Here is a 7,000-nt window from a genome sequence, read left to right on the forward strand (position 1 = left end):
AACACTGAAGGAGAAAAACTGCCAGCCAAGGATCATATATCCAGCAAAACTCTCTCTGAAATATGAAGGCGAAATTAAGATATTTACAGAAAAACACAAGTTTAGAGAATTTGCAAAAACCAAACCAAAGCTACAAGAAATACTAAAGGATATTGTTTGGTCAGAGAACCAATAATATCAGATATCAGCACAATGCAAGGTCACAAAACAGAACGTCCTGATATCAACTCAAATAGGGAAATCACAAAAACAAATTAAGATTAATTAAAAAAAAATACACATAACAGGGAATCATGGAAGTCAATAAGTAAAAGATCACAATAATCAAAAAGAGGGACTAAATACAGGAGGCATTGAACTGCCATATGGAGAGTGATACAAGGCGATATAGAACAATACAAGTTAGGTTTTTACTTAGAAAAATAGGGGTAAATAATAAGGTAACCACAAAAAGGTATAACAACTGTATAACTTAAGATAAAAACCAAGAAAAACGTAACGACTCAACTAACATAAAGTCAAGCACTATGAAAATGAGGATCTCACAATTTACTAAGAAAAACGCCTCAGCACAAAAAAGTATGTGGAAAAATGAAATTGTCAACAACACACATAAAAAGGCATCAAAATGACAGCACTAAAAACTTATTTATCTATAATTACCCTGAATGTAAATGGACTAAATGCACCAATAAAGAGACAGAGAGTCACAGACTGGATAAAGAAACACGATCCATCTATATGCTGCCTACAAGAGACACACCTTAGACTTAGAGACACAAACAAACTAAAACTCATAGGATGGAAAAAAGTATATTAAGCAAACAATAAGCAAAAAAGAAGAGGAGTAGCAATATGAATTTCTGACAAAATAGACTTTAGACTTAAATCCACCACAAAGGATAAAGAAGGACACTATATAATGATAAAAGGGACAATTAATCAGGAAGACATAACCATATTAAATATTTATGCACCCAATGACAGGGCTGCAAGATACATAAATCAAATTTTAACAGAATTGAAAAGCGAGATAGATACCTCCACAATTATAGTAGGAGACTTCAACACACCACTTTCAGAGAAGGACAGGACATCCAGTAAGAAGCTCAACAGAGACACGGAAGATCTAATTACAACAATCAACCAACTTGACCTCATTGACTTATACAGAACTCTCCACCCAACTGCTGCAAAATATACTTTTTTTTCTAGCGCACATGGAACATTCTCTAGAATAGACCACATATTAGGTCATAAAACAAACCTTTGCAGAGTCCAAAACATCGAAATATTACAAAGCATCTTCTCAGACCACAAGGCAATAAAACTAGAGATCAATAACAGAAAAACTAGGGAAAACAAATCAAATACTTGGAAAATGAAAAACACCCTTCTGAAAAAAGACTGGGTTATAGAAGACATTAAGGAGGGAATAAGGAAATTCATAGAAAGCAACGAGAATGAAAATACTTCCTATCAAAACCTCTGGGACACAGCAAAAGCAGTGCTCAGAGGCCAATTTATATCAATAAATGCACACATACAAAAAAGAAGAAAGAGCCAAAATCAGAGAACTGTCCCTACAACTTGAACAAATAGAAAGTGAGCAACAAAAGAATCCATCAGGCACCAGAAGAAAACAACTAATAAAAATTAGAGCTGAACTAAATGAATTAGAGAACAGAAAAACAATTGAAAGAATTAACAAAGCCAAAAGATGGTTCTTTGAAAAAATTAACAAAATTGATAAACCATTGGCTAGACTGACTAAAGAAATACAGGAAAGGAAACAAATAACCCGAATAAGAAATGAGAAGGACCACATCACAACAGAACCAAATGAAATTAAAAGAATCATTTCAGATTATTATGAAAAATTGTACTCTAACAAATTTGAAAACCTAGAAGAAATGGATGAATTCCTGGAAAAACACTACCTACCTAAACTAACACATTCACAAGTAGAACAACTAAATAGACCCATAACAAAAAAAGAGATTGAAACGGTAATCAAAAAACTCCCAACAAAAAAAAGCCCTGGCCCGGACGGCTTCACTGCAGAGTTCTACCAAACTTTCAGAGAAGAGTTAACACCACTACTACTAAAGGTATTCCAAAGCATAGAAAATGACGGAGTACTACCCAACTCATTCTATGAAGCCACCATCTCCCTGATACCAAAACCAGGTAAAGACATTACAAAAAAAGAAAATTATAGACCTATATCCCTCATGAACATTGATGCAAAAATCCTCAACAAAATTCTAGCCAATAGAATCCAACAACACATCAAAAAAATAATTCACCCTGATCAAGTGGGATTTATACCAGGTATTGCAAGGCTGGTTTAATATCAGAAAAACCATTAATGTAATCCATCACATAAATAAAACAAAAGACAAAAACCACATGATCTTATCAATTGATGCAGAAAAGGCATTTGACAAAGTCCAACACCCATTTATGATAAAAACTCTTACCAAAATAGGAATTGAAGGAAAATTCCTCAACATAATAAAGGGCATCTATGCAAAGCCAACAGCCAATATCACTCTAAATGGAGAGAACCTGAAAGCATTTCCCTTGAGAACGGGAACCAGACAAGGATGCCCTTTATCACCGCTCTTATTCAACATCGTGCTAGAAGTCCTAGCCAGGGCAATTAGGCTAGACAAAGAAATAAAAGGTATCCGGATTGGCAAGGAAGAAGTAAAGTTATCACTATTTGCAGATGACATGATTATATACACAGAAAACCCTAAGGAATCCTCCAGAAAACTACTGAAACTAATAGAAGAGTTTGGCAGAGTCTCAGGTTATAAAATAAACATACAAAAATCACTTGGATTCCTCTACATCAACAAAAAGAACACCGAAGAGGAAATAACCAAATCAATACCATTCACAGTAGCCCCCAAGAAGATAAGATACTTAGGAATAAATCTTACCAAGGATGTAAAAGACCTATATAAAGAAAACTACAAAGCTCTACTACAAGAAATTCAAAAGGACATACTTAAGTGGAAAAACATACCCTGCTCATGGATAGGAAGACTTAACATAGTAAAAATGTCTATTCTACCAAAAGCCATCTATACATTTAACGCACTTCCTATCCAAATTCCAATGTCATATTTTAAGGGGATAGAGAAACAAATCACCAATTTCATATGGAAGGGAAAGAAGCCTCGGATAAACAAAGCACTACTGAAAAATAAGAAGAAAGTGGGAGGCCTCACCTTACCTGACTTCAGAACCTATTATACAGCCACAGTAGTCAAAACAGCCTGGTATTGGTACAACAACAGACACATAGACCAATGGAACAGAATTGAGAACCCAGACATAGATCCATCCACGTATGAGCAGCTGATATTTGACAAAGGACCAGTGTCAATTAACTGGGGAAAAGATAGCCTTTTTAACAAATGGTGCTGGCATAACTGGATATCCCTTTGCAAAAAAATGAAACAGGACCCATACCTCACACCATGTACAAAAACTAACTCCAAGTGGATCAAAGAACTAAACATAAAGACTAAAACGATAAAGATCATGGACGAAAAAATTGGGACAACCCTAGGAGCCCTAATACAAGGTATAAACAGAATACAAAACATTACCAAAAATGATGAAGAGAAACCCGATAACTGGGAGCTCCTAAAAATCAAACACCTATGCTCATCTAAAGACTTCTCCAAAAGAGTAAAAAGACCACCTACAGACTGGGAAAGAATTTTCAGCTATGACATCTCCGACCAGCGCCTGATCTCTAAAATCTACATGATTCTGTCAAAACTCAACCACAAAAAGACAAACAACCCAATCAAGAAGTGGGCAAAGGATATGAACACACATTTCACTAAAGAAGATATTCAGGCAGCCAACAGATACATGAGAAAATGCTCTCGATCATTAGCCATTAGAGAAATGCAAATTAAAACTACGATGAGATTCCATCTCACACCAGCAAGGCTGGCATTAATCCAAAAAACACAAAATAATAAATGTTGGAGAGGCTGCGGAGAGATTGGAACTCTCATATACTGCTGGTGGGAATGTGAAATGGTACAACCACTTTGGAAATCTATCTGGCGTTATCTTAAACAGTTAGAAATAGAACTACCATACAACCCAGAAATCCCACTCCTAGGAATATACCCTAGAGATACAAGAGCCTTCATACAAACAGATACATGCACACCCATGTTTATTGCAGCTCTGTTTACAATAGCAAAAAGTTGGAAGCAACCAAGGTGTCCATCAACGGATGAATGGGTAAATAAATTGTGGTATATTCACACAATGGAATACTACGCATCGATAAAGAACAGTGACGAATCTGTGAAACATTTCATAACATGGAGGAACCTGGAAGGCATTATGCTGAGCGAAATGAGTCAGAGGCAAAAGGACAAATATTGTATAAGACCACTATTATAAGATCTTGAGAAACAGTAAACCTGAGAAGAACACATACTTTTGTGGTTACGAGGGGGGGAGGGAGGGAGGGTGGGAGAGGGTTTTTTATTGATTAATCAGTAGATAAGAACTGCTTTAGGTGAAGGGAAAGACAATACTCAATACATGGAAGGTCAGCTCAATTGGACTGGACCAAAAGCAAAGAAGTTTCCGGGATAAAATGAATGCTTCAAAGGTCAGCGGAGCAAGCGCGGGGGTCTGGGGAACATGGTTTGAGGGGACTTCTAAGTCAATTGGCAAAATAATTCTATTATGAAATCATTCTGCATCCCACTTTGAAATGTGGCGTCTGGGGTCTTAAATGCTAACAAGCGGCCATCTAAGATGCAGCAATTGGTCTCAACCCACCTGGAGCAAAGGAAAATGAAGAACACCAAGGCCACACGACAACTAAGAGCCCAAGAGACAGAAAGGGCCACATGAACCAGAGACCTACATCATCCTGAGACCAGAAGAACTAGTTGGTGCCCGGCCACAATCGATTACTTCCCTGACAGGGAGCACAGCAGAGGACCCCTGAGGGAGCAGGAGATCAGTGGGATACAGACCCCAAATTCTCATAAAAAGACCAAACTTAATGGTCTGACTGAGACTGGAGGAATCCCGGCGGCCATGCTCCCCAGACCTTCAGTTGACACAGGACAGGAACCATCCCCGAAGACAACTCATCAGAAATGAAAGGGACTGGTCAGCGGGCGGGAGAGAGACGCTGATGAAGAGTGAGCTAATTATATCAGGTGGACACTTGAGATTGTGTTGGCAACTCTTGTCTGGAGGGCGGATGGGAGGATAGAGAGAGAGGGAAGCCGGCAAAATTGTCAAGAAAGGAGAGACTGAAAGGACTGACTCAAGAGGGGGAGAGCAAGTGGGAGTAGGGAGTGAGATGTATGTAAACTTATATGTGACAGACTGATTGGATTTGTAAACGTTCACTTGAAGCTTAATAAAAGTTATTTAAAAAAAAAAAGTAACACGCTTAGAACAGACGGCGGTTGTGCTTGCACAACATGATGAACACAGTGTCACTGAATTGTGCATGTGAAGAAGGTGGGAATCACACGTGTGTTGTTACATATATATTGACCACAATAAAAAGAAAATTTAAAATATTTATGGAATCAAATAAAGCTCCAGGATTCGTTATACTTTCTGATATATAAGACCTAAGCAAATACACTCCCATTTAAGAAATGCACGTAGTCCAAATCCAAAGATTGCTGCTTAAGAGGCCGTTCCTAAAATGAGAAATAAACTCGATTGACATGTGAACCCTCTCAAGCTTGCTCTTTGTAAAACCCCTGATTCCAGACTTAACCTCCCAGCCTTCCTACCAGACAGGGCAGACAGCTGTGCTGCCTCTAAAAAGGAAGAAATCCGTCACCCAAGGGTCAGTTTTGCCTCAGGCAGCCCTGCTGTTCATTCAAACATCCCAGGCTGCCTTGCAATAAGAAATGTTTGATTTTCACATCACCTGCCTTTGGCACTTCCTACTACATTGTATTTGCATTTTTACATGCACTATATCATTCTCTCAGTGTCCCCTGGCTCTACAAATCTTCTAGGAATGAATGTAAGAGATCTCCTAAGGAAAAGGTCCTCAATATATGTACTTCAGTTTACTTTTTCTTCTGTGTTGTGATTAGGAATACATGGCAGCCCGTGTTATTTCCTTAATGCCTACACACTAGGTAATGTGAAAACAACATTTGGTTGCCAAGACAAAGGTGCCGGGAGAAGAGCTGTCACTGAAGAAGCTATTTGGAACTGTCTGACTTTTGAAATAATTATGTACAATTATTGAATTACATTCATTGTCAGAAATACAAACTTAAACACAAATATAAAATAAAATAACCTGAGAAGCAACAAGAACCTACTTTTGGTCATGGAACTAGAGGCTGCTGGCCTTCCTTTGAGGCCGTGGAGCTTATCCGGAAAGAGGATCATGAGTAAGGCTGGTCATGCTGGAGCTCCCAGAGCTTTCAGTAGTGGACAGGAATTTTGGGACACAAGGACTGCTTCCTAAACAATGATGCATACTGTTGTAGGTGAAAACATCACAAAGTTTAGTGAGAGCAAAAAGAAAGTTTTTTTTTCGGCATACATTCAAAGAGGCAAAAGTTGAAAAGCAGCCAAGCATGCTGGCAGAGCCATGTCTGCCCAAGTCCAAGGAAATACTACAGAATAAGCAAGAATGGGAAAATGGACAAGCATGCTGCCACAGCCATGCCTATCTGAGTCCAAAGAACATTACGAAGTCGTCTGTATATATTAACACTACCACATGGGCAAAACCATTGAAAGCTTCACCTGTTCACAGGTTGGCTAGAAATTGTGATCCTACATTGCGAACTGTCCCTCTCAACAATCATTGGCACAGGTTTCAGTATTGACAGTCAGGCAGGTCTTCAATGGTCCAACAAATTTCTATCCACTAAATGTTAATAGAAAAAGATAAGAGTGGAAAGTCTTTTCTGTTCTGGCTTTTCCAAAAGGCTCCCTAAAAGATATTTTC

This window comes from Loxodonta africana, unplaced genomic scaffold, assembly GCF_030014295.1.
Source record: "Loxodonta africana isolate mLoxAfr1 unplaced genomic scaffold, mLoxAfr1.hap2 scaffold_63, whole genome shotgun sequence".
Lineage (NCBI taxonomy): Eukaryota > Metazoa > Chordata > Mammalia > Proboscidea > Elephantidae > Loxodonta > Loxodonta africana.